This window comes from Stomoxys calcitrans, chromosome 4 (genome assembly GCF_963082655.1).
Source record: "Stomoxys calcitrans chromosome 4, idStoCalc2.1, whole genome shotgun sequence".
NCBI lineage: Eukaryota > Metazoa > Arthropoda > Insecta > Diptera > Muscidae > Stomoxys > Stomoxys calcitrans.
Window position 1 is genome coordinate 127,955,571 of NC_081555.1, and position 26,746 is coordinate 127,982,316.

General features: G+C 36.0%; 1 protein-coding gene and 1 long non-coding RNA gene across 3 annotated transcripts in view; one reads left to right on the forward strand and one right to left on the reverse strand.

Annotated features, from left to right (window-relative positions):
* The window catches only part of LOC106084254 (uncharacterized), a 51,795-nt gene extending 27,455 nt beyond the window's left edge, over window positions 1-24,340 (reverse strand). For both annotated transcript variants that reach the window (XR_009397993.1, XR_009397992.1), the window contains exons 1-2: window positions 24,170-24,340; window positions 23,803-23,895 (exon numbers count right to left, since the gene is read on the reverse strand). This is a non-coding gene — a long non-coding RNA (uncharacterized LOC106084254). The remainder of the gene's footprint in view (window positions 1-23,802; window positions 23,896-24,169) is intronic.
* LOC106084253 (uncharacterized) overlaps window positions 1-26,746 on the forward strand; it is an 83,242-nt gene that overhangs the window by 34,643 nt on the left and 21,853 nt on the right. The window lies entirely within an intron of this gene.

The window sequence follows — 26,746 nt, forward strand, 5'->3', positions numbered from 1 at the left end:
TGGGTCTCAGACGCACATTTCGAGGTGTTTCAAACGGAATGACGAAATTAGTATACCCCCATCCTATGGTGGAGGGTATAAAAATAGCTATGATGAAATTTAAAATGTTCAAAGAATTTGCAGAAATTTGATTTTCATGGGGTGACTCTTCGAAATAAAATTTTTATACAAATTTTTTTCCAAATTTGATTTCTGATTGTTAGGGTGTTTAATAGATTTTTGATTCAACTCTATTTGCGAAAATAAAATGTCTGCCCAACATACGCAATACCAACCCTCTAGCAAAACAAGTTCGTTTCTTAAGTCTTTCGTTTTCCCTAGGAAAAGAGTATTAAGAAATTATGTTCTAAAAATCTGGGCAATTGAAACTGGAGGCCACCGTAGCGCAGAGGTTAGCATGTTCACCTATGACGCTGAACGCCTGGGTTCGAATCCTGGCGAGAATATCAGAAAAAAATTTCAGCTGCAGTTATCCCCTCCTAGTGCTGGCGACATTTGTGAGGTACTGTACCATTTGTAAAAACTTATTAACAAAGAGGTGTCACACTGCAAATTTGCAATTGAAAGTGAAATCATTGTTATACATCAAATGACAGAAAACAAAAACCCAGAGTTGATCATGATAAAACATAAAGTTTTATAAGCACTAAAAAAACTTTAGCATATAATCTTGCCTTTAAAAAATCAAAAAAAAAATTATGTATTTTTTTGTACTAAAATATAAAACAGTCTTCATTTTTAAAGCATCCTTTTATGCTTATTTCATAATGTCCATGCCAACATAATTATTCATAACGGCCTTAGACTTTCCATTTCCATACAAAGTCCATGTTGTAATAGCCATCATAAATCTATGACTCAATTTTACTATGGATTTGTGATAATCGCTTCTCAATTTTTTTAGTTTTTTTTTTCCTATTGAACACAACCCGTTTATAATTGTTTTAGTCATACATACGCACACACTGCAAGTAGAGTTTGAAAAAGTAACAACTGACACATTCACACAGTGACATAAAGACCCAAATGCTGTTGCAGTCATAGCAAATTTTCCTTGGACCAAACACGCCAGAGACACCGCAACTGGTTGGTGGAAAGGAAAAACCGGCAAGTCTCATGTCCGATCACTATGCCATATGACCAATAACTTAGAAAATTAATAAACTTTGTTTTATGGCTAGCCAACAGTACATGAAAAAATTAACAAAAAATATATGGGAATTTTAAATTGAATAACCTCCCAAGGAACACCTAAAACTTTAGCCGTTTGAATCTATTGTAATTAATGCAGTTAATATCCAGAGCACTGGAAATGATTTGTCAATTGTAATTAAAACAAAAGTTAAGAAATAGATAGGAAAAAACATTAACACATTATTGTTTAAGCATTAAGCTTAGGTTATAGATTGTGAGAATTTTGTCACACATGTTGCGAATAATTCCATTATTACCCAGTTATACAAAGTTTTAAAGTATCTTTTAAAAGACGTAGGGTGGTTTAACTGGCCAATGAATTTAGTATTCTATGCATGATAACAGGAAATTTAATTTAAACGTACCACAATACCTGAAATGTTTTGCTAATGTTTATGAGACATACCCTATTTATGCAAAAATGTGAATGGGATAGAATGATGTGACGTATGATTCTAGTTATTTAACATATGAAACATTTCACCGCATTTTGCTGTATTGTCGTTTTTCTGTTCCTAAGAAAAAAAGAAGAAAAAGGCGGGCCGTACCGGCTATATAATACTCTACACATATTTATATATGTGAAAGATGCTTTATAAGTTTTGAACTGAAGTCCAACAAAAAGTGCTCAGAAAGATAAAAAAACAATGTATTCCAATTAAAGATGTAATTCAAATAATAATAATATCTCATATATATATATATATATATATAGAAATTAATTTGTGTTTATTTGTCGGTTTGTTTGTTTGATCCGTATAGACTCAAAAACGGTTGAACCGATTACTTTTGAAATTTTTACAGATTGTGTAGGTTGGTCTGGAAGGAAACATAGATTATATAATTTTTTGTATCGTAAGGAACACCACCCAAAATCAAAAGTGGGCCGATCGGGAAAATATGGGTATCAAATGAAAGGTATCAAAAATTTGAATACGAATATGGCATAAGAATTGGGTCCATGTACCCAAGAAGTCGCCCTAAGCTCTAAAACCCTTCAAGCATACAAATTGAACGTTCATATCAATGAGCCCCCCAATGAAAGATATTCAATAGTAGATTACGAATCTGGCATACAAAAGCAGGTCGAAGTGTGGGGGGTCACCCCACCCCAATAAAAACGCCCTTAATGGGCATATAAGCCAATTATGACTATATAGGACCCGATTTGTTTGTTTATTCCGTATAGACTCAAAAACGGCAGAACGCTTTTTCCCGAAATTATCACAGATTGTGGAGGTTGGTCTGGAAGTAAACATAGGCTATATAATTTTTCCATATTGGAAGGGGTGCGCACCCTACCTGTTACTACAAAAATACCAATCAAAATCAAAAGTGGACCGATCTTAACAGTACGGGTATCAAAAGAAAGATATTGGAGAATGGAATACGAAAATGGTATTAAAATGTGAGTCTAAGTTTCCAGCGAGCCGCCCAACCTTAAAACTCCCCCAAAAAGACATATTGGACGTTCGTGTCAATATGGGACTCAAATGAAAGGTATTCGGGAGTAGATAGCGCATAGGGCAAAAAAATAGTTTCATGTAATGGGAGGTGTCCCCACCCCCAAAAACCCCTCAAATGAGTATATTATTCGACTATTGTTATATGGGACTCAAATGAAAGCAATTTCAGAGTAGAGTAGGTGGCGATTAACCTTTTTAAAACACCTAAAATAGGTTATTTGAATCCACATGGCAATATGGGACTCAAATTTGAGTGTTGAAAAGGAAACCTATTTTGAAGCGAAGTGTTTGTGGGTAAGCACCAAAGCACCCCCTAAACTGAACTTATTTCCTGAACATATCATTATGGGGCTCAAATAAAAGGAGTAAAAAAACGAATTGGATACCTATTTTTAGGGCAAATTGGCGTAGTGCCCCACACCCAAAACGCCCTCCAAACCGTACATATTTATCGACCATAGTAATTTTGGGCTTACATGAAAGATATTTGGGAGTATAGCACGAATTTGACTCTCCCCCTTACTCCCATTTTCATAAAAGCCAGATCTCAAAAATGGGTGCACCAATTTAAGCGAAATTTTTTATGCCACCTTATGGTACACCAAAAACACGAAAAAATTGTATACAATTTTGGTGTTTAATAACCTAGGAGGGACGCCCCATCCCAAAACCCACCCGAACGGACATGTTTACAGATTGGGACAAAATAGGGGCATTAAATGAAAGGTATTTAAGAGTAGATTACGAACTTGGCATAAAAATGTCACCCTAAGTTTCGGGGGGTAACCCTCACCACCCAACTGGACACTTTTACCACTTTGTCCAATATGGGTATGAATATGATATTTAAAATTGGATCCACGTAACCAGGGCACCGCCTTAAGCCCAAAACCGTCCCAAAAGTACCGCTCAAAATCAAAAGTGGATCGATCGGGACAATATACGACCCCAATGAAAGGTATTCGGGAGTAGAATACCAATATGATTATCGAATATTAAAAATTGGGTGTAATTTCCAAGGGTCCGCCCCAAAACCAAAACCGTCCCAAGACGGTCGCGATAATACGGCACTCAAACAAAGAGTATTCATAAGTAAACTACGATTATGGTATTAAAAATGAGGTTCAAGTGATAGGAGATTTCCTACCCCCCAAATCACCTCCCAAAATATGAATATTTGTCCATCATGCCTATATGGGGTTCAATAAAACATATTTGGTAGTAGATAAACAAATTGTACTGGGGAGATATATATGGTAGTATGTAAGAAACTTATTTTTCGCGGGTATAGCCAGTTTATTATAAAAACTTGTACTCAACCATACACTTCTACCGTGGCTGTGATAAAATGTATGGTTGGACTAGGAAATTCTTTCTGATTCGGCTTAACCATGTCCATCTGTCCGCGTATCTTTTCTCTACTGTTGTTGCTGTTTTTTGCTGTCAAGGTGGGGATTGCATTTTTATCCAATCAGCAGAAAATTTCACATATATGACATTTTTAGTATAGGGACGAAAGTTATGAATTTTGGTAAAAATCAGCACAATTCAAGTTTGAAAATCTTTTTTAATAAAAACTCAAATTCATCAACATTTTTAGAGAAAAACTATTTTTTCCTTATTTTTCCAAAAATATTTAATTTTTTTACTCTGAACAAATTCTAACAACAAAAATCTATAACAATCAATTTTCTGAAAAATCGAATTTTGCAAAAAAATTTCTAGAAATTGATAGTTTGTCATACGGAACTATGAAACCGAAATTTTTTAACCACCGCCATAGGATGAGGGTTATGCTAGTCAAGTTAGATATCCGCTTGAAATTTCGCAGATATACTTCTATTGATGTTGATCATTGGGGATTGCAAATGGGTCATAACGGTTTCGATTTGGATATAGCTTCCATATAAAACGAATTTGACTTCTTCAACCCCTGGACGACTCAACTGTTTTGACCGACATAGCTGACAATTTGCACATAGTGTTCTGTTTCAACGTTCAACTACCGTGCCAAGTGTGGTCCAAATCAATTAATAACCTGAGATAGTTGGGCTGGAATTTTGAAAAACTTAAAACTTTTCTAGGGGTGCTTGGCCCACCCCCAGAGGGCTTATGGTCGGACCTCGAAATCAGTACTCTCATTCGCGGAGGACAGCGTCATTCTTTCATATTCATTCGACCATAGGCCGAAACTGTGGACAAGAGGCGCATTATGAAATGACACCCTTCCCCGATGGTGAAACGCCCTCCCAAGATTTTTTGGGCATTTCCAAGTGGGATAGAATGAACAGAGTAGACTTTAATGCACCAAATACCCAGTACTGTTTCTTGTCGCACAAGCGATTCGTGGACCCACAGCAATTGTCACTTTTGATGTTCTGGTCATGAAGATACAGTGTGATGTCCTTTGATCAAAATATGTATTTGAAGTGTCGAAGAAACATTCAAGTGTTTGGGCTTTCTCAAGCGGCTCAAAAAGAATTTCACTTCTTCAGATATTTTTAATATCTATCCTACCAGCATCAGACAGAGGATGGAATATTGGGGACAAAAGATGTCCAACTTTTTTGCTACCCTCGATCATGGTCGGGCTAAGGGACATCCCCTGCGTTGGTTAAAAAAAAAAAGGTAAAAGCGTGCTTAGTTCGGCTGGACTAAATCTCATATACCCTCCACCCCATGGTCGCATTTGTCATGTTCTATGCCCGGTATCTCCTTACGGATAAGAATTGCTATGCTATTGGAGATATATCAGGTTTTGGACCGATTCAGACCATACTAGATTTGGACGTTGGAGAGCATAGAAAAAGTCACTGTGCAAAATTTCAGCCAAATCGCATAAAAATAGGGGTTCAAGAAGAAAAATCGGGAGATCGGTTTATATGGCAGCTCTATCAGGTTATGGACCGAGACTCAAGAAGTCCAAATTCTTAGTTGGTTTATATAGCAACCACGTGAGGTTATGAGCCGATTTAGACCATACATGGTATAATTGTTGGAAGTGAAAACAAAACACCTCATGCAAAATTTCAGCCAAATCGGATAAATATTGCGCCCTCTAGAGTCAAAATTCAAGATAGGTTTATATGACAGCTAAAACATAGACCGATACGACGGACAGACGTACGGACGTACGGACGGACGGACAGACGGACAGACGGACAGACGGACAGACAGACGGACAGACGGACGGACAGACGGACGGACAGACGGATGGACAGACGGACGGACAGACGGACGGACAGACGGACGGACAGACGGACGGACAGACGGACGGACAGACAGACGGACGGACGGACGGACGGACAGACGGACGGACGGATAGACGGACAGACGGACGGACAGACGGACGGACGGACGGACGGACAGACGGACGGACGGACAGACGGACGGACGGACAGGCGGACGAACGGGCAGACGGACGGACGACTAAATATACTTGGAGTGTCAAGAGGTTCAAAAATATATATACATTGTTGGGTCTCAGATCAATACTTCATAGTGTTACAAACGTGGAGGGTATACAAAAAATTACCGACCATGGCAATAAAAGACTCAAATAAAATAATTTAGAGAGTGAATGAAAGGGCAGCAGAGCGTACCCCGTTCAGCTTGTTTCCTATAAAAATAGAATGAAAATGTTGACAAATTAAAAAAAAATCAATTAAACAAATTATTCAACGATTTTTATACAGAGATATTATTTCTCAAATCTTAGAATGTTTTGATTGAGTTCCACTCAATGCAGAACACTGGCCCAACTTGAAATTTTATACTTTGATCATTTCATACACAATTCTCACAAGAATCTAAAATAGCAGGTTAGGCTAGGCAATTATACGGTTTCCTTATAAATGCACAATTTGCATCTAAACGAGCATAATTATATGCAATTTATGAAAAGTAACAAAAAAAAATAGATTAGCCCAATAGAATTGCAATTATATTTGGTTTGTTTAACCCATATATTGTACAATTATTTGCATGCACATTGCGAGTAAAGTACGAATTATAACGATTTCTACAATTAAGACATCATCTACACCAAATTAAGTAAAATATTTTTTTTTAAATGCTCACAAAAAAAGTCTCACAATAATTTAAGCCAAAATAGATTTACCAACTGAAAAAGAATTTCAAACTTTCAAAAGAAATCCACATCAGCTGGCGGCGACAATACAAATTACTGCTCATAAATTGTTCGCTTACGTATTTAACCAAGTCATATCATGGTATTTCAAATGAAAAAATATGTAATAAAATAAGCGAATACTTCTTGTTGCTTTAATGATCATTAAAAATGTTGATGGTGTCTGGCTGTCTTAGATACGCTCGGTGCATGGTGCCATTACTCAAAAATTTTTGCCCAAATCACAAAAGTGCCTTTTTTTTGGTTGATGGCTGAAAAATGTTTGTGGCAAAACGCTATGTGCATATAGACAGCCATTATGTGTGCTTTGTTTTTTATGGTCTGAAAACAACAATTTGTTTATTGCACAATAATAGTGTGTAGTAAAAAAACAATATAAATGTATAAATTAACAAATAAACAAGATGTGTAATTATCCTCCAACTAAAAATGAGATGTGTGGGAGTCTCATAAAAATAGTTGAAGAGAACATTTTTTTAAATTAGTGGTTATAACTAAGAAGAATTAAGTTTTAATTTATTCTTCCAGCCTTTTATATGAAAATTTTATGATTCTTCAAAAAGCCGCGGGACTTCTTTTAAGATTGTTATACCAATGAAATATAAGGAGACCAAAGGGAAGAAGTCGATAGTATTGGACCTTTGGAATCAATATCACTAGAATGAAGGTTTTTTTCTTTATTACTGTAAAGAACTTGAACATACGGATTGTTCACAAATAACACACCTTTGACAGATATTCTTCAGTTTGGCTAAGACCGATTATCAGTACCAAAGTGTTCGTTTCTTGCCTTCAGTCTTTTGGGCCTACATTTCATAGGTTGTTAATCGATTTTACATTTGTCTATGATATTATATTTTGTATTGGCAGCTTAACCGTTTAAATGATTGCTTTATAACAATCTCAAGCACCTCAAGCACATTGATGCCAATTTATTTAAGACACCTGCTCAATGAACTTAAAAACACATCTTCACATTTTTCCAATCAACAAAGCTACTAATTAACAAAATGATGTGAAACATTCATCAAACTTAAATTCAATTACGTGAACCCGCATTGCCATAAAGAGTGCCATGTTAAAAACCTAAAACCATAAATATCATAATAAATATTTTCTGTTTCATATTTAATGCCACAATAATGCCAGAAGATTACTTGCTACGCAATTATTGTATGAAGGTAAAAGCTAAAAATTATGTTTAAAATATGTAATGTATGATATGAGGCCTTCAATTATTACATGGAATATGGTAGGGGCCTATATCAGTGTATATAACGATTTGGATCATACTTATCTCAGCAGCTGAAAATAGAGCTGGCACAATATCTATGGCACTATCGATACTATCGATATTTCACTTTTTTCTTAATATCGATTGATATATTTCCTATCGATACTATTAGCAAATTTTTAAATTTTTTCCAAAATTTAACAAAAATTAGCGTTCGACACCAAATGTATCCTTTAAGATACATTGCACCTATAGAGGGCGCAATTTTGTCCGTTTGGGCTAAAATGTTGCACAATGAATTCTCGCATAACTTCCAACTGACTTTATTAAATTTGGTTCAATTCGGTCTGTGCATTGATATTGCTTCTATATAAATATATAAATTGATCTACTGATTTTTACTTCTCAATTTCGTTTTAGAAAAGGGTGATGGGAAATTAGCGATAGTATCGATACTAACGATATTTGTTATTAGAAATATCGATAATTGTGATTATCGATAGTTTGTCAGCTCTAGCTGGAAGTCATAGGTTTCAAAAGATTTTGTCAAATTTCAGCCACATTAGATGAAAACTGAGGCCTCTAAGAGTTAAAGAAGTCAAATCAGCAGATTGGTTTTTATGGGGGCTATACAGACCGATTCGAATCACATTTGGCAGACAAAATAGATGAAAATTCAGGCTCTTAGGGGCTCAAGAAGTCAATTCTGGGAATCGGACATATTTGCCGACCTAGGCAATATGGGGTTCAAATGAAAGATATTGGGGAGAAGAACATGAAACATGAAAGTGATACCCACTTTCGAAACCAAGTTTCTGGGGATCTACCCCTTCTGCAAAACACCTCAAAATAGGACTTATTTACTGGCCAGGCTAATATAGGGCTCAATAAAAAAGTTTTTGGGAGTAGAATACGAATCTGATATCAAAAGTGGGACCATGTATATGGGGCACCGCCCTTACCCAAAACACCCCCCAAAAGAGAACAGTTTTTAAAAACTAAAATTTTGACGAAATTTTCTATGAAAATAAAATTTTCACAAAATTTTGACAATATTTTCTACAAAAATAAAATTTTGACAAAATTTTCTATGAAAACAAAATTTGACAAAATGTTCACAAAAAGTGAAATATTGACAAAATTTTCTGTAAAAAATTAAATTTTGACAAAACTTTCTGTAAAAATAAATTTTTTTTTTTAATTTTATTTTTATAAAAAAAAAACTTTGTCTATATAGAAAATTTTGACAAAATTAAAAATAAAGAAAATATTTCGACAAAATTTTCTATAAAAATTAAACTTAACAAAATTTTCATAAAAAGTAAAATTTTGACAAAATTTTCTGTGAAATAAAATGTTGACAAAGTTTTCTACATAACTATAGTTTGGAAAAGTTTTCTTTAAGAACAGAATTTTGACAACATTTTCCATGAAAATAAAATTTGGAAAAACTTTTCTATAAAAATAAAAAAAATAAAATTTTCTATATAGTTGTAAAAAACAAACAAAAATTTTCTGTAAAAATAAAATTTTTACAACATTTTATTGCCATAAACTCGTTGTGGCAAATTTAAGTGAAATCAAGTAATAAATCCGTCTTTTATGGGCCCAAGAAATTAAATCGGCAGATCGATATATATATATTGCACCTGTATCCAAATATAGTCCTATATTTACCATACTCTGTACGGATGTCAAGGATCTTAACATTACTCGCTGTGCCTAATTTCAGAAAAATGGGGTGATAAATACGGCTTTTACGGGCTTAACGCCCTCAATTGGCAGACCGGACTATATGACGGCTATATCAAGTTATAGGAGGTGGTGGTTTCCCCTCCTAATACTGGCAACATTTGCGAGGTATTATGCCTTGGAAAAACTTCTCTCCAAAGAGGTGTGGCACTGCGCAATTCGGAATCGGCTGTAAAAAGGAGGGCCCTTATCACTGAGCTTATATCATTGATAAGTAAGAAGTTAGCCCCTGTTCCCTAGTGGAATTTTCATGGACAAAATTGTGCAATATCAATTTATAGCCTGATATAGTCTACTTTATAACTCCACCTGCCTACAGATAAAAACAAGTAAAAGCGTATCAAGTTCGACCGGGCCGAATCTTGGGAACTCACGGATTCTGCTAAAAATCTATACAAAGGGGCATAATTTTAATCTACATACCAAACTTTGTCAAACTAGCAAAAATTAAAGCTTCTAGGAACCGAACACAGATAATCGATGACTAGATTAGTATAACCCCATCCTAGATTCGGCCCAGCCGAACCTATCACATTTTTATTTCACCTTCAAAACGTTAATTACGCCCCACCTCGCCCCATATTTGGATTTCAAACCCGTACTCTATTCTTTCTATCCGTCTTTCTGCCTATCTATCCATTGGTTTGACTTTCTGTCCTTCTGTGTGTTTATCGTCTTCTGTCTGTTCATCTATTTGTCTTTCTATGCATCTTTCTGTCTGTATATCTATTCGCCTATCTGTCCGTCCCTATGTCTGTTTCTGCTTATTTGCGTACAAAGTAACGATCACGGTTTTGATTCGAATGTTTTTAAATTTGACATAGAAATTTTCTTTGACATAGAGCCCGGTATTTACTAAAAATTTGGAGAAAGCGACCATAGAATGATATCGTCCGATTAATTCTTATAGTATCCGAAGTTGTCACATTTTTATTTCACCTCCAAAACGATCATTTCCCAACACTTCGCCCCAAATTTAAATTTCAAATCCGTACTCTAATCTTCCTAGCCGTCCGTCTGCCTATTTATCCGTTGATTAAACTGTGTGTCCTTCTTTTTGCCTATCCGTCTGTCTATCATCGTTCCGTTTGTCCATCTATCTGTCTTTTTATCCACCTATCTTTCTATATATTTATCCGCCTATTTGTAGAGCTAACAAACTATCGATAATCGAAATAATCAATATTTTCGATATTTTTAGTAGTAACTATCGATAGTATCGATACTATTGAAAATTTCCCATCACCCATATTTTAAATGAGAAGAAGAGCTGACAAACTATCGATAATCGAAATAATCGATATTTTCGATATTTTTAGTACTAACTATCGATAGTATCGATACTATTGAAAATTTCCCATCACCCATATTTTAAATGAGAAGTAAAAATCAGGAGATCGATTTATAAAGAAGCAATATAAATGCACAGATAAAACCAAATTTAATAAAGTGAGATGGAATTCATGAGAGAAAAATTGCGCCCTCTATAGGCGGATGTATCTTATATAGGCTACATTCAGCGTCGAATAAGCGAATTATTTTTGTTCACTTTGCAAAAAATTTAACTTTGCCGATAGTATCGAAAGGAAAAATATCAATTGATATTCAAACAAAAAATAAAATATCGGAAGTATCGATAATGCCATCGATATTTTGCAAGCTCTACCTATTTGTCCGTCCGCCTGTACATCAATCCCTTTTTCTGTCCATGCTTACTTGCGTACAAAGTACCAATTGCGATTTAAGTCCGAAAGTTTTCCTTATCATTGAACTTAAACTTGAATCGGACAGCACTCATTGATATGAGAGAAGTATCTCCAGTCATTGCGTCCATCATGACAGCTCACTGGCTACTTGGAAAACATACTGATAGTCTGAAGGTTGCCAGTAACGACTTTTGCAGAAACAGTGAGGACATCGAAGAAGAAGTGACTATAGAACACCGTCTGTGTGAGTGTCCCGCACTGGCAGTCAGAATAAATTCCACTTTAGGTTCTCATTTCTTAAAGAATCTGTCTGATTTAGCGGAAGGGAATATTCACAATTTGTTATGATTTTAAAAGCGATCGGGATGGTTCAATTGTAGGAACTAGAAGGCATCCTCTGTTCCTGTGATATCACAATGGACGAAAACGTTTAAGTGAGTCTGATGGCAACAGCCACTTACACCTAACCTAACCTATCCCCTGTTCCTTAATGGAAAGTTTAAGGGAAAATTCGCAAAATTTGTTTTCAAATTTGGGACAGACAGTTTTTTTGGCATAGAGCCCGATATTGACCAAAAATTTAGAAAAAGCGAAAAGGAGCGTAGGTCTGTGTATAAAACACGTTATGACGACCTTTTGCCTTGAGTTGCAAGTGACACGAATATAATCTGCCGGTATTTTGACTCATTCCTGTTCCATGGATTTATTCAGTGCATCCCTACTAGCATATTATTTAGTCCTTACATTGCTCTCTAAAATGGCCCAAATAGTAAAGTGGACGAAATGAATCATTGGCGAATGGAATGCGGCCATCGACGGTCCCAACTGCCCATACCTTCACTTGGGATGGAAAATATTTCAGGGGGTCTCAAATTCTTGTACGTGCACTTGCTTAAGTAAACATGATCGTTTCGAATTGGAATTGGTCCCCTCAGAAAACACGATGTTTGGAAATGCACCACATTCGTGTTAGCGCAGCAACTTTTTTTTACTTTGGTGTTAGTTTATGGGCCTTTTGAAACTTTTAAGGCTGTGTTTTGAGCTCGTTTTTTAAGATATGCTGCATCCTTTCATGGGGTATTTTCAAATCTTTAGCAATTTTATTTCCTCTACAGGGTTGAAGCCTTCACTTGTGGAACTGTTTCAGGCGTTGTAACCGTTTTTTTTTTTTGGACCACCACCATGGCATTTGGCAACGCTACCAAATTGCAAATTTTGCCCATGCACATTCCCCTAAGGAACAAGTGCAAACTTCTCACATATCAATGAGAGCAGTCCGATTTAAGTTTTAAGATGAATGATAAGGGACCTCATTTTTAAAGCCGAGTCCAAACGGCGTACCGCAGTGCGACACCCCTTTGGAGAGAAGTTTTTACATGGCATAGTACCTCAAAAATGGAAAAGTGGGGAAACATTTTTTTCTGATGTTCTCACCAGGAATTCAACCCAGGCGTTTAGCGTCATAGGCAAACATGCTAACCGTTGTGCTACAATGGCCTCGCTGTCAATATCATTATAACGCTTTATAGTGCCGTACACAAACATTTTGTTCACTTTGAGGTATTTAAGTTCGCCAACAAAAGGCGTTTATGAATTTCCAGTCAAATATAACGGAATTACACTATAAAGCTTAAACTCCATCATGAATAACTTTCTTTTAAAATAAAATCAGAAGAAAATGATCTTGGTGGTGGTGTCAGTGTGACGGATATACCAGTAAACTTGGTAACATTTTGTTTCAGCCACCCTGTATGGTGAAAAACAATTGAAACAACCAAATTTTAAATTTTAATTGTCATCGTCACTATCATTGTTTTTTTTTTTGCCTAAAACGGATATCCTATTCATAGCATCATATTAGTCAAAGTTCACGGTCATTAAAATTCAATGGAATTAAAATAACGAACAATTAGTGCTTAAATACCAGCTGATATCACCTCTTATAAACAATAAAATTTAATTTTTTAATGGGAAAGACGTAATTATTCGCACTTAAATACTAACCACCATCAAGTAATAGCAAAGAATTAATGCGAATTTTTGCAAATAGACCTTTTCAGAGGTCAACAATTAGGCCCAAGCGAACAATACAAGTTGAATTGGCGAAAACAAAAAAACCTCATTCGTTTAAAAATTCATCAATCAAATGGCAATACGATTCATTCATTTCAATTCGATGCGATTAGTAATAGTTGTACTTTATTAAAATAATTGGCTAAGCGCAGCAAAGACTTTATTAAAATTGCCGACCTTAACCGACATTGCGAAAATATCGACGTGCCAATAAGACGAACTCACCTGATACAACAGAAACAGAAGAGAGTAAAAGGGGGGGGGGGGGGGTGATTGATACATTGTAAGGTGAACTAAAACAAAAATGCGAAATACTTTGATTTTTAATGAATTTGAAATACATAGCTAAGAAACTGAAACAAAAACCAATTACAAATGGCATTTAAGCGCATTCTATGGCATTTGCTACGACCGAAACGACCACAGGGAGACTAAATGATCCATAGACACTGGCACAAAACGACATAAATAAATTTAGTTATTAACATAAATCCATTCCAAAGCTAGTTGTTAACATGTACTTACTGCTTGCGTGATTTCAATTTAAACGCAAAACATTCTTTTAATTACTGTGGATTTCGAAAGTGAATCATTTATCACTCAACGTTTGAAAAGGGGGGTAGAAATTAATAAATGATTTATGATTGTTTGAATTTGGCATTTGACAAACCGACAATAGGACAATATGAGCCACAAATAGATAGTTTGGAATACAGTGCGAATCTGCCATCAAAATTTCGGGTCAACACCTCAATTGGACATATAGATCAGGATATTATATGACAAAAGTATGGTCCAAGTACCAAGCAGGCCGCTCCAACCCCAAAACTCCCCCAAACCAGATATATTAGAAGTTCATGTCAATATGGGACTCAAATGAGAAACATTCGGTAGTAGATTACGAATATGGCATAACAAACCAGTAAGGAAAGGCAAAAATCGGGCGGTGCCAACGGTATAATACCCTACACCTACCCTATAAGTATTCTGAACCAATTTTGATGAACCTTGGCTGATGTTTTCAGATGGGTTATTAAACAATCCGAGAGAATCGGTTAACAAATGGGCATTTTATTGCAAAATTTCTAAAAATCGGATGAACTTATACCTAAATCTGAACCGAATTGGAGCAAACTTCTCAGATATTGTCGAAGTTGACAAGAAAAGCGTTGTACAAAGTTTTTTCAAGATTGGTCAATAAATGCGCTTGCCGTAGCTCTAAAAGTGAACATCGGGCGATATACGTATATGGCAGCTATACTAAATCTGAACCGATTTCTATGAAATTTACCAGTAATGTCGGAAATCATAAAAAAATCGCTTCTGCCAATATATGTATATATATGAGAGCAATATCAAAATCTGAACCGATTTCCATGAAATTCACCAGTAGTATCGAGAGTCAAGAGAAAATCCTAGCTGCTAAAATTCGCAAAAATCGGCTAACAAATGACCATTTTATTGCATTATTACTGCAAATCGGAAGAACATATATATGAGAGCTATATCTTAATCTGAACCGATTTTTTTCAATTTCAATAGGCTTTGTCTCTAGGCCGAAAAACATGCCTGTACCAAATTTTAAGGTGATTGGATGAAAACTGTGACATGTACTTTGTACACAAATTAACATTGACAGACGGATAGACAGACAGACGCACAGACAAACAGACGGACAGACAGACAGATAGACAGACAGACAGACCTAATTTTCAGAAACGAAAGCGACATTTTTTTGTGCCTTCTTTGCCGACCTAGGCAATATGGGGTTCAAATGAAAGATATTGGGAAGAAGAACACTGAATTGATACCCACTTTCGAAACCAAGTTTCTGGGGACCTATCCCTTCCGCAAAACCCCCCAAAATAGGACTTATTTACGGGCCAGGCCAAAACAGGGCTCAATAAAAAAGTTTTTGGGAGTAGAATACGAATCTGATATCAAAATGTGGGACCATGTATATGGGGCACCGCCCTTACCCAAAACATTTTGACGAAATTTTCTATGAAAATAAAATTTTCACAAAATTTTGACAATATTTTCTACAAAAATAAAATTTTGATAAAATTTTTTATGAAAACAAAATTTAACAAAATGTTCACAATAAGTGAAATATTGACAAAATTTTCTGTAAAAATTTAAATGTTGACAAAACTTTCTGTAAAAATAAAAATTTCTTAAAATTTTATTTTTATAGAAAATTTTGTCAAAATTTTATTTGTATAGGAAATTTTGTCAAAACTTTGTTTATATAGAAAATGTTGACAAAGATTTAAATAAAAAAAATATTTTGACAAAATTCTCCATAAAAATTAAATTTGACAAAATTTGCATAAAATGTAAAATTTTGACAAAATTTTCTGTGAAATAAAATTAAGACAAAATTTTCTACATAACTATAGTTTGGAAAAGTTTTCTATTGTATAAGAACAGAATTTTGACAAAATTTTCCAATTTTTTCTATAAAAAAAATTTTGACAAAATTTTCTGTAAAAATAAAACTTTGACAACATTTTATTGCCACAAATTCGTTGTGGCAAATTTAAGTGAAATCAAGTAATAAATCCGTCTTTTATGGGCCCAAGACCTTAAATCGGCAGATCGATATATATTGCAGCTGTATCCAAATATAGTCCTATCTTTACCATACTTTGTATTGATGTCAAGGATCTTAACATTATTCGCTGTGCATAATATTAGCAAAATGGGGTGATAAATACGGCTTTTACGGGCTTAACACCCTCAATTGGCAGGACTTTACAGTCATAAACAATTAATATAATCAGCTGAAACTTTGCACAAATTTTTTTATACCCTCCACCATAGGATGGGGGTATACTAATTTCGTCATTCTGTTTGTAACACCTCGAAATATGCGTCTAAGACCCCATAATGTATATATATTTTTGATCGTCGTGACATTTGAAGTTGAACTAGCCATGTCCGCCCGTCTGTCTGTCGAAAGCACGCTAACTTTTGAAGGAGTAGAACTAGCCGGTTATTGGTGTAGGTCGGTTGGGATTTTAAATAGGCCAAATCGGTCCATGTTTCGATATAGCTATCATATAAACCGATCTTGGGTCTTGACTTCTTGAGCCTCTAGAGGGCGCAATTCTCGTCCGATTTATCTGAAATTTTGCACATAGTGTTTTAATATCACTTTCAACAACTGTGCTAAGTATGGTTCAAATCGGTCCATGTTTTGATAGAGCTGCCATATAAACCGATCTTGGGTCTTGACTTCTTGAGCCTCTAGATGGCGCAATTCACGTCCGATTTAACAAAAATTTTGCACGTAGTGTTCTGGTAGCACTTCCAATAACTACGCTAAGTATGGTCCAAATCGGTTCATAACATGATATAGCTGCCATATAAACCGATGTTGGGTTTCGATTTCTTGAGCTTTTAGAAGGCGCAATTCCTATCCGATTTGGCTGTAATTTTGCACGTGGTGTTTTGGTATCACTTCCAACATTTATGCGAAGTATGATCCAAATCGGTCCATACCCTGATATAGCTGCCATTTAAACCGATCTGGGATCTTGAGTTCTTGAGCCTCTAGAGAGCGCAATTCTCATACGATTTGGCACAGATTTTGTACAACTGCTTCTCCCATGGCCTTCAACATACGTGTGCAATATGGTCTGAATCGATCTATAGTTTGACACAGATCCCATATAAACCGATCTCCCGATTTTGCTTCTTGAGCCCCGAATCGGACTATAACTTGTTTTTTACCAAATTTTTTTTAAATTGGGATTTAAAAAAAATTGTCTATGAAATCCAATTTTAGCGTAACTTGCCACAAAAACCAAATTATGTCACTACATATAAATTAAAGAGTCTAATTTGAGTTTCTTTTGTAATCTTCAAAAAAGAAGCCTGTCGTCTCTCTATTACTCACTCACTCTCTTCTTGCTTAATAAATGTCTGAATAATCTTTTAAACATTTTTTTCAGCAATTTACTATTTCAAAATGTTTGCAAGCATTTCAGTTTGTTTACTAATGACTAATTACTTAAAATTGTTTTTAATAAAATAAAAAATCAATGACAAACAAATGGACGTGTGCGTTATTTCTGCTCCAACCGATATATGGCTTTATTGATATTTTAAATAAATAATCTCTTATGTATGGGTTAATAAAAGTAAATAATGGTCACATATGTATTCCCCATAACTCAAACTCAACCGTTGGTTATACGATTCTCAATACTTTGCCATAGCAATTTGTCTGCCACTCACAAATTTCAAGTGCTGTTAGTTTAACAAATTACGATTTTTTTTTAACATTTCCTCATTACTCAAAGGTGCTAAATGATTGTTTTCCCAAAATAGGAAAACAAATGCTAAAAAAGAGTACGCCGTAAAAACGTCCACCGATAACAATGACAGTTGCAATAAACCCAAGGCTATATTTGTCTTGAGTTAAAACATTTCCTTCCTAGTCAAAAAAAAAAGTTGTTGGTGGTACAAATTACATTTAATTTACACATTATTTTCGTTGTTACCCTTCTCAATGAGTCTCTATGTAAGACTCCCTCTATTTTATAAAAATAAAAGGTAACAACAAAATAAACGTAATAATTATACCTCTTTGATTTGTTGAAACAAAGCCTGCTGTCATTATCGCATTTGTTACAGCAATCCTTATTATTTGTGTAGCTGTGCTGTATGTTGGCAACATTGCAACCTAACTCTCCCTCTATCACCCACTCACGCACACCACTAAGAGAAGTGATGCCAATCATTAACATTGCATTGTAAGTGGTGCACTTTGATGCTCTGTTTGTTGTGTTTATTATTTTTGTTGAGTGCTAACCTAGCCCCCGCATTGTTTGTAGAATCGTGGGAGTGTGTAATCTCGTGATCGTTAGCCCGTGCTAAACTGTAATCACATTGTGGTGCAAGGAAGGAAAAACAATAGCATTGCTTTGATGATTTAAGCCTCTATTGAGTTAAGTTATAATTTTGAATTTATTTACACTTGGTGTTAATTTGTCACCAATTATAATAACATATTTTATACAATAGAATACACTCAGCTCAATTGAATGATAGTGGGAAATTATTTTAAAATTAAAGTTACAAAGTCACAAGTATAAACACATTAAGTTTAGTGGGGCTGAAATTTGGATACCCAACACTTCTGATATATAAATATAACCACATTTCGTCAAAATTCGGTGAAAAACGTACCGTTTATGAACACATAGAAAACGCTATATAGAAATATTGTTCGATCTGGATCAAACTCGGTACGGATGTTGAGGGGTCAAAACCAACCAACTGTTCCAAATTTCAGCGAAGTCAAACAATATGGGCAATGGGCCTTATATGGGTTAAAGACCGTAAATCTCAAATCTATTGTCATCTAAATGGCAGCTATATCCATGTATGATCCGATCTGCAACATATTCGGGAGAGATGTAAAGGTAATATAACTCACTGTACCAATGTTTAGCGAAATGGGGTATTAAATTTGCCTGTTATGGGAGGAATACCTTCTATGGGCGATCGGTCTATATGTATGCTAAATCCGCTCAAGAGATACTCACGGCTCATGAGACACTCATGACTCATGGGCAATGGGCCTTATATGGGTTGAAGACCGTAAATCCCAAATCTATTGTCATCTAAATGGCAGCTATATCCATGTATGATCCGATCTGCAACATATTCGGGAGAGATGTAAAGGTAATATAACTCACTGTACCAATGTTTAGCGAAATGGGGTATTAAATTTGCCTTTATTAAATTTAAATTTGTCAAGAGATACTCACGACTCATGAGACACTCATGACTCATGAGACACTCATGACTCATGAGACACTCATGACTCATGAGACACTCATGACTCATGAGAGACTGATGACTCATGAGACACTCATGACTCATGAGACACTCATGACTCATGAGACACTCACGAGGCGCTCACGAGGAACTCACGAGACATTTTCGACTCACGAGACGCTCATGACTCACAAGGCACTCACGACATGATTTTTCTCGTGAGTTTTAAGTGTCACGTGGGTCGAGATTTTCTTGTGAATCTAGGGCAAGAAGAAGATCAATCACGGTAACTCACAAGCATGTGATTTGGATCACGAATCACATGACTTACGCGTGATTCTCGCTAGACACAACGATTCATGACTCACATCCACACCTCTAGTAAGGGCATCATATTATTGAACCATACTCCAGAATCGACAGAAAGTGGCACGGGACTCGACCAACATAAATAGTCTACTATGGATTTTGACTGAAGAGGGCTTCTGTTTCGTAAACGATGTTTTAGCACATCAAGAGGTAGGAGTTAAAAGTTATGAAAGGATCTTGGAGATAGCATTCGGTTGGGCTAGACTTAGGAGTCTGAATATAAACCTCGAAAAGTCTCAGATCTACCTCTTTCAGAGGAAGAAGAAGGTGAGCCAATTTGAGACGCAACACAACGATTTCGATATCCGACAAGGTCAAATACTTGGGAGTGATGTTTGACAGGAAATTGAACTTGAAGTGCCACATCCAAAAACGTACTGAGAAGGCTCACGGATGTTAGGCTCTATGTAAATGGGGCCTGAATCCGAGGATAGTCTACCGGCTCTACAGGAGCGCGATCAGACTAATACTAACATAAGCCTCATTCATTTGGTGGGCGGCGATGGATAAAAAGTGCAAATCAAGGATGTTACAAAAGATTTAGAGAACATGTTGTCTCGGCATAAGCAGGCCGATGAGGACCACGCCTAATAGGGCAGCGCAGACAATTCAAGATATAGCAATAGTGATAGAGATAAGGTGTGAGAGAGCTATTGCATCTATGAGACTTAAGGTCAAAACAGAAAGAGCGCGTTGAGGAGCGTTGCGTTGAAAAATGCAACACTGGAAATAAATATAAAAAAAGCTTAGCGCAGAAGTTAAACAAATCTTAACTTTGATGCCTTAAAACACTACTTCACATATGGCAACACAAAATGACGCTCGATTTTAGTCGTTAAAGTTGAAAATTCTTTAACTTTGGTGCATTTTTCAACAGAGGTGCATTTTTCAACGGAGGTGCATTTTTCAACGCAACGCTCTTCAACCCGCTCATTCTGTTTTGGCCTTTACGGCGATGAGAGAATGGATGGAGGATAGAAGCAGGTCATAACATCGCTGTATAATCGAGTCGACGATAGGATACCTCGATGAAATAAAAGAGGTTTCGCATCGGATATCTGAGACAATACTTCAGCTCGAGTACGAGGTACTTGCTGCCAGCGGCACAGTCTTAGATTGACGGTAGATTGATTTGGTATTATCATCTGAAAGTTCATCCAAACAGGATGAACCAAAGCTAGAGGAAAGAGTGGTCCTGGGGTCCACACTGTTCTGTAGGCGGAGATACAATCAAGGTGGTGCATGGTTTTAAAGCTGTAATACTTCTCCGATTTGCTCTCATGGTATTATGTGTAGGAAATTCCAACTTTGGGTAATAGAAACAGAAAGGCAAAGCCCAAAAAGGGTTTGGAGTTCTCAAATCAAACATTTGTAATGCGCTTAAATAATTGTTTATCTATCGCGATATTAGTAGTGGAGGGTATAAAAATAAATGGATTTTTTACCCCAAAACATATGTAACCCATCACATAATGTAACCAAAAAATACAGCACCTTCTTTCCCTCGCTTGTTTTTACTCTCCGCCAACTATTTCATTCATTAACCGCAATTAGTTACTTTGACTCTTTTTAATGTTTAAATAAGTGCGTTACCAAAGTTGTATTTAACCGTCGCCAACATACTAAACCTCAAACGTCGTTGTCCATAGCTGCGGTTTCAGCTACTCAGTGATCTTTATGCCAAAGAACACAAAGTAGGGCCACACATATCACGCCCTGATCTCTTTTTGCATATTCGTATTCTCGCACATACCAGTCATCTCTCGCACATACCAGTCATCTCTCGCACATACCAGCCATCTCTCGAAATCTCACCATTAATACTCCCACCTAAGTAAAAAAACAACAACAATATGCTGTGTTTCTGCTTCGTCTTTTTTTATTGAAAATTAATTCCTCATTTTCATGGATTTTCTTTTCGGAAAATTTATCATGCCCTACACCACTACTGTGGTACAGGGTATTATAGTTTAGTGCAATTGTTTGTAACACCCAGAAGGAATCAATGGGTCTATCCCCCATTGATAAGTATGTCCGTCTGTCCATGTTAATTTGTGTATAAAGTACAGCTCGCAGTTTTCATCCGATCGTCTTCAAATTTGGTACAGTCATATTTTTTGGCCTACAGACGAAGCCTATTGAAATGACCATTTTATTGCATTCAGTAATAATGCAATAAAATGGTAATTTTATTGCATTCAGTAATAATGCAATAAAATGGTCATTTGTTAACCGATTGTCTCGAAATTTGGAGGGAAGGATTTTTTTACGACTCTCGACATTACTGGTTAATATAATGGAAATCGGTTCAGATGTAGATATAGCTCCCATATATATATATATATATATATATATATATATATATCCCCCGATTTTCACTCCTACAGAAACTGCAAGCACATTTATTGACCAATTTTACCAAAATATTGCACAACGCTTTCTTCGACGACTACCACAATATACATAGAGTTTGGTCAAAATCGGTTCAGATTTAGATATAGCTCCCATGTATATGTTCGTCCTCTCTCGTCCTCTCGACATTACCGGTAAATTTCATAAAAATCGGTTCAGATTTAGATATAGCTCCCATGTATATGTTCGTCCTCTCTCGTCCTCTCGACATTACCGGTAAATTTCATAAAAATCGGTTCAGATTTATATATAGCTCTCATATATATATATCGGCCGATTTTCACTCCTAGAACCACTGCAAGCGCATTTATTGACCAATCTTCCCAAAATTTTGAAAAACGCTTTCCTTGACGACTTCCACAACGTCTATAAAGTTTGGTCGACATCGGTTCAGATTTAGATATAGCTCGGCTCACATTTAAATCTAGCTGTTATATATGTATATCGCCCGATTTCCACTCCAAGAGCCACTGCATGCGCATTTTTTGATCAATCTTGCCAAAAATTTTGCACAACGCTTTCTCCGATGACTACTCCATTATCTAAGAAGTTTGCTCGAAATCGGGTCAGAATTAGATATATCTCCCATATATATGTTCGTCAGAATGTGGGTAATTTGGAGTAGTGATGTTTTTTGTGGAATTTTTAATAACCCAACCGAAAATATCCGCCCAAGTCCATCAACATTGGTTCAGAATTGGATATAGCTCCCATATTGTACTTATATGGTAGGTGTAGGATATTATACAGTCCTTACTGGTTTTTATATAAATATATTCTGCACATCTCTGGAAAAATATCTTTCAAATTCGCATTATAGAAACCTAATAATACCTAATGGAAGCCCACCGTAGCGCAAAGGTTAGCATGTCCGCCTATGACACTGAACGCCTGGGTTCGAATCCTGGCAGGACCATAAGAAAAATTTTAAATGTTGGTTATCCCCTCCTAATGCTGGCGACATTTGTGAGGAACTTTGCTATGTAAAACTTCTCCTCAAAGAGGTGTCGCTACGCGGCACGCCGTTCGGCTATAAAAAGGAGGTCCCTTATCATTGAGCTTAAAATTGAATCGGACAGAACTCATTGATTTGTGAGAAGTTTTCCCCAGTTTCTTAATGGAATGTTCATGGGCAAATTTGCATTTGCAATAATACAATAATGATATTTTCATTTAAGTACCAGTTGGTCAACATCTTCCTTTGGTTTGATTTGTTGTCAAGGGGTCCCATTTGTCCAGGAGTCTTATAAAAATTTTTGCTTCAATGATTAAAAATACGCATTGTTTGGCTCATGAGAGACCCCCTAGGTAAGGTTCAGTTTCTGGCACTCTGCAATCATGTTGGCAATGTCCATTGTGATGGCACAGAACCAAGAGCAGGCCCCAAAAAGCTTTATGTTTTAGTGATATAGTTCCTCCCTAGGTACCTCTACAGATACCCAGGGATTTTTGAACTGTTCAGCCGCTCGAAATTTTGGCACAAACACTTCTAATTGCTGTAGGTCGTTGGGAATTGCAAATGGGACACATCGAATCAGATTATGAAAAATCTCCCACATAAAGTGGTTCTTAAAAACACTTATTTTGTAAATTGTAAGGAAAACTTACCTTCGTTAGAATTGATCTACACAGTAAATTGTAAGGTAAACTTACCTTCGTTAGAAATGATCTGCAGTCATACCCGTCCAGTTTAATGAAGAACCATGTGTTAAGTGTAGTCTTGATAATCTTTATCATGATGATTCCCTAAAAATATAAAAAATATCATAATTTAATACATTAAGATAATGATAAATCGATGAACTACTAAGCTACATCTTTTTTGGTAATTTAATTTCATATGCAAATTTTGCACATGAACATTCCACTAAGAAACAGGGGCAAACTTCTCATATATCAATGAGTGCAGTCCGATTCAAGTTTAAGCTCAATAATAAGGGGCCTCCTTTTTATAACCGTGTCCGAACGGCGTGCCACAGTGCGACACCTCTTTGGAGAGAAGTTTAACATAGCATAGTACCTCACAAATGTTGCCCGCATTAGGAAAACCACCACTGAAATTTTTTTCTAATTGTCTCGCCAGGATTCGAACCCAGGCGCTCAGCGTCATAGGCGGACATGCTAACCTCTGCGCTACGGTGGCCTCCACCGTGCCTTATTTAATGTTGTCTGGCCTTTATTTTACAGTTTCTCTTGAATATGTTCATCAACAAATTTCAATGTTTATGGGATCATTGTAGACAGTCATACACACGCATGCATTTTTTTTCAAAAAAAACAAGTATCCAAAAATTTTGCAAAAATCACTCAATGTCACGTACAAACAATTAATCTTGTTGTGTTATATTTTTTTTTCAAAGTCATAGTAAATTATGCAAAAACAAACAGCTTTTATGCGTTATAGGTGTTAAGTCTTTTTTGTTTTTTTTTTTTTATTTTGAACAAAACATACAAACTTAAATTACATAATTATTGCACATATAACAATAAATATCCAGCATCATATCGAAAACGAAAAGAGTAAATAAAAAATCTTATATAACATCAATTACAAGATAAAAATTTATTTAACTCAATCAAATTATAAATAAAAACACAAATTTTGTTACCGGTTGTTAACGTAATCAAAGGTAAAATTCCTTTCACTTAGCGGTGGTGAGAAAAGAAAGATAAATAAAATAATTGCCAAAAGGCCCAACTTCACAGATTCAGATACAGTAGAATAGATGAATAAATAGCTGGAACACACCCACACCGCTGCGCATTTATTCACTCGCTAATGCCTTTTATTTGAGCCCTATTTTGCCATGGTCGGAAATAAGTTCTTTTTTAGGGTATTTTAGTGGTGAGTGCATCTCTTTGTGAGCCTTTTTTTGATGGTTGTCCCGCCCTATAAAACTTTTACTCTCTCAAGCCCAAAGTGGTGATTGTCTTCCGCACAAGTTTAAACTCAATGGCAAGTGACCTGCCCACTTTTGGGAAGCAGTTTTTACAGGACTGCTATACCATTTTTCAAATGAAATAGTACCTCACGAATATCGCCAGCATTAGGGGGAGATAACAACCGCCGAAAATTTTTTCGGATGTTTTCGCTAGGATTCGTACCCAGGTGTACGGTGCCACATGCTAACCTCTGCACCACTGTGGCCTCCATCAAGCAGTGTATTATATTAACTGACATTAAAAATAAAACGAAAGCACATGTAGTGCTCTAATATGGGCCTGTAGCCTGGATGTTTAAGATAGAAATCCTTTTAAGTCAGCAATGCGTTAACGGAGAATAAAGGTTTAACATATTCAAAGACAATTTTACGTGGGCAAGATTATGGGTTGAAGAAGCTCTAACCAAATAGACGTGGAAAGGAAAAATCGTCATGTTTGAAAACATTATTAAAACAGAACCGGACAAAATCCTGAACCTGTCTTCCATTATTATTAATGCAAATTTACCCATGAACATTCCATTAAGTAACAGGAGCAAACATCTTACATATCAATGGGTGCTTTCCGATTCAAGTTTCTAGCTCAATGATAAGGGGACCTTCTTTTTATAGCGGAGTTCGAAAGGAGTGCGCAGTGCGACATCTCTATGGGGGAAAGTATCTCACAAATGTTGGATACCCGCCGCTGAAATTTTTTTCTGATCTACTTGCCAGGATTTAAACTCAGGCGTTTAGCATCATAGTCGGTCATGTTATTCCATTATTCTATTCTTCCATTTTTTATAACTTAAAATGCTTGTAAGTCCTTCATGGAAAGCATTGAATTACATTTACCTAAAATTAAAACCAAAGGAGGCAAAGAGGTAGTGCTCTTATATGGACCAGTAGCCCGCATATTCCAGATAAAAGTGCTCCCAAAACCACCAATCTGCGTTTTGGGTCGCCCCGGTAGACGACTTGGAAGATTGCTCGGATTACGATTACAAAATTTTTGATGAATCAAACAAAATCCCGAACCTGTCTTCCATAAGAGAGATCAGAGCAAATGTACACTATTATTTAGGAAAAGTGTTATCAATATCAATTTGTACGTATAAAACTTGGGGAAATTTTTTTATATTACGAGAAGCAAGCTACCGCGCTTAATAATTGAGAGATATGTCGTAATCAGCGTTCTCACTCAAAAAAATTATTTTTTACCAAAATTTGAGATAAATTCCACCAAATCCTACCAAAAAATTGGGGTATAAGTTTTTATACCCACCAAGAAGTAGTAATTTTGCCATTCCATTTGCAACACATCAAATTATACATTTTCAACCCTACAACCTATACCTACTAGATCACAGTTATATTCATAGGCGATCAAGATATATCCGCCTGTCTGTTTCTTAAAAGATGGCCCATATCTTGATATAGCACACTTTATACGTTTCTCCCAAATAAAAAGTCATATTTTCCCGATTACAATGAACGACCGTGCCGAGTTTCAATAAAGTGATCTCACGATTTAAGGGTTTGAGCCCATTTTTGCCTTTACAGTGAGTACGGACCAGATCTGACCAAATTTGTTTGCAGCTGCTTTATAGGCCAGTTTTCCGATGAAGGCACTGAACGCACAAAGCCGCATTTAATTTCATTATTTAACCAGAAAT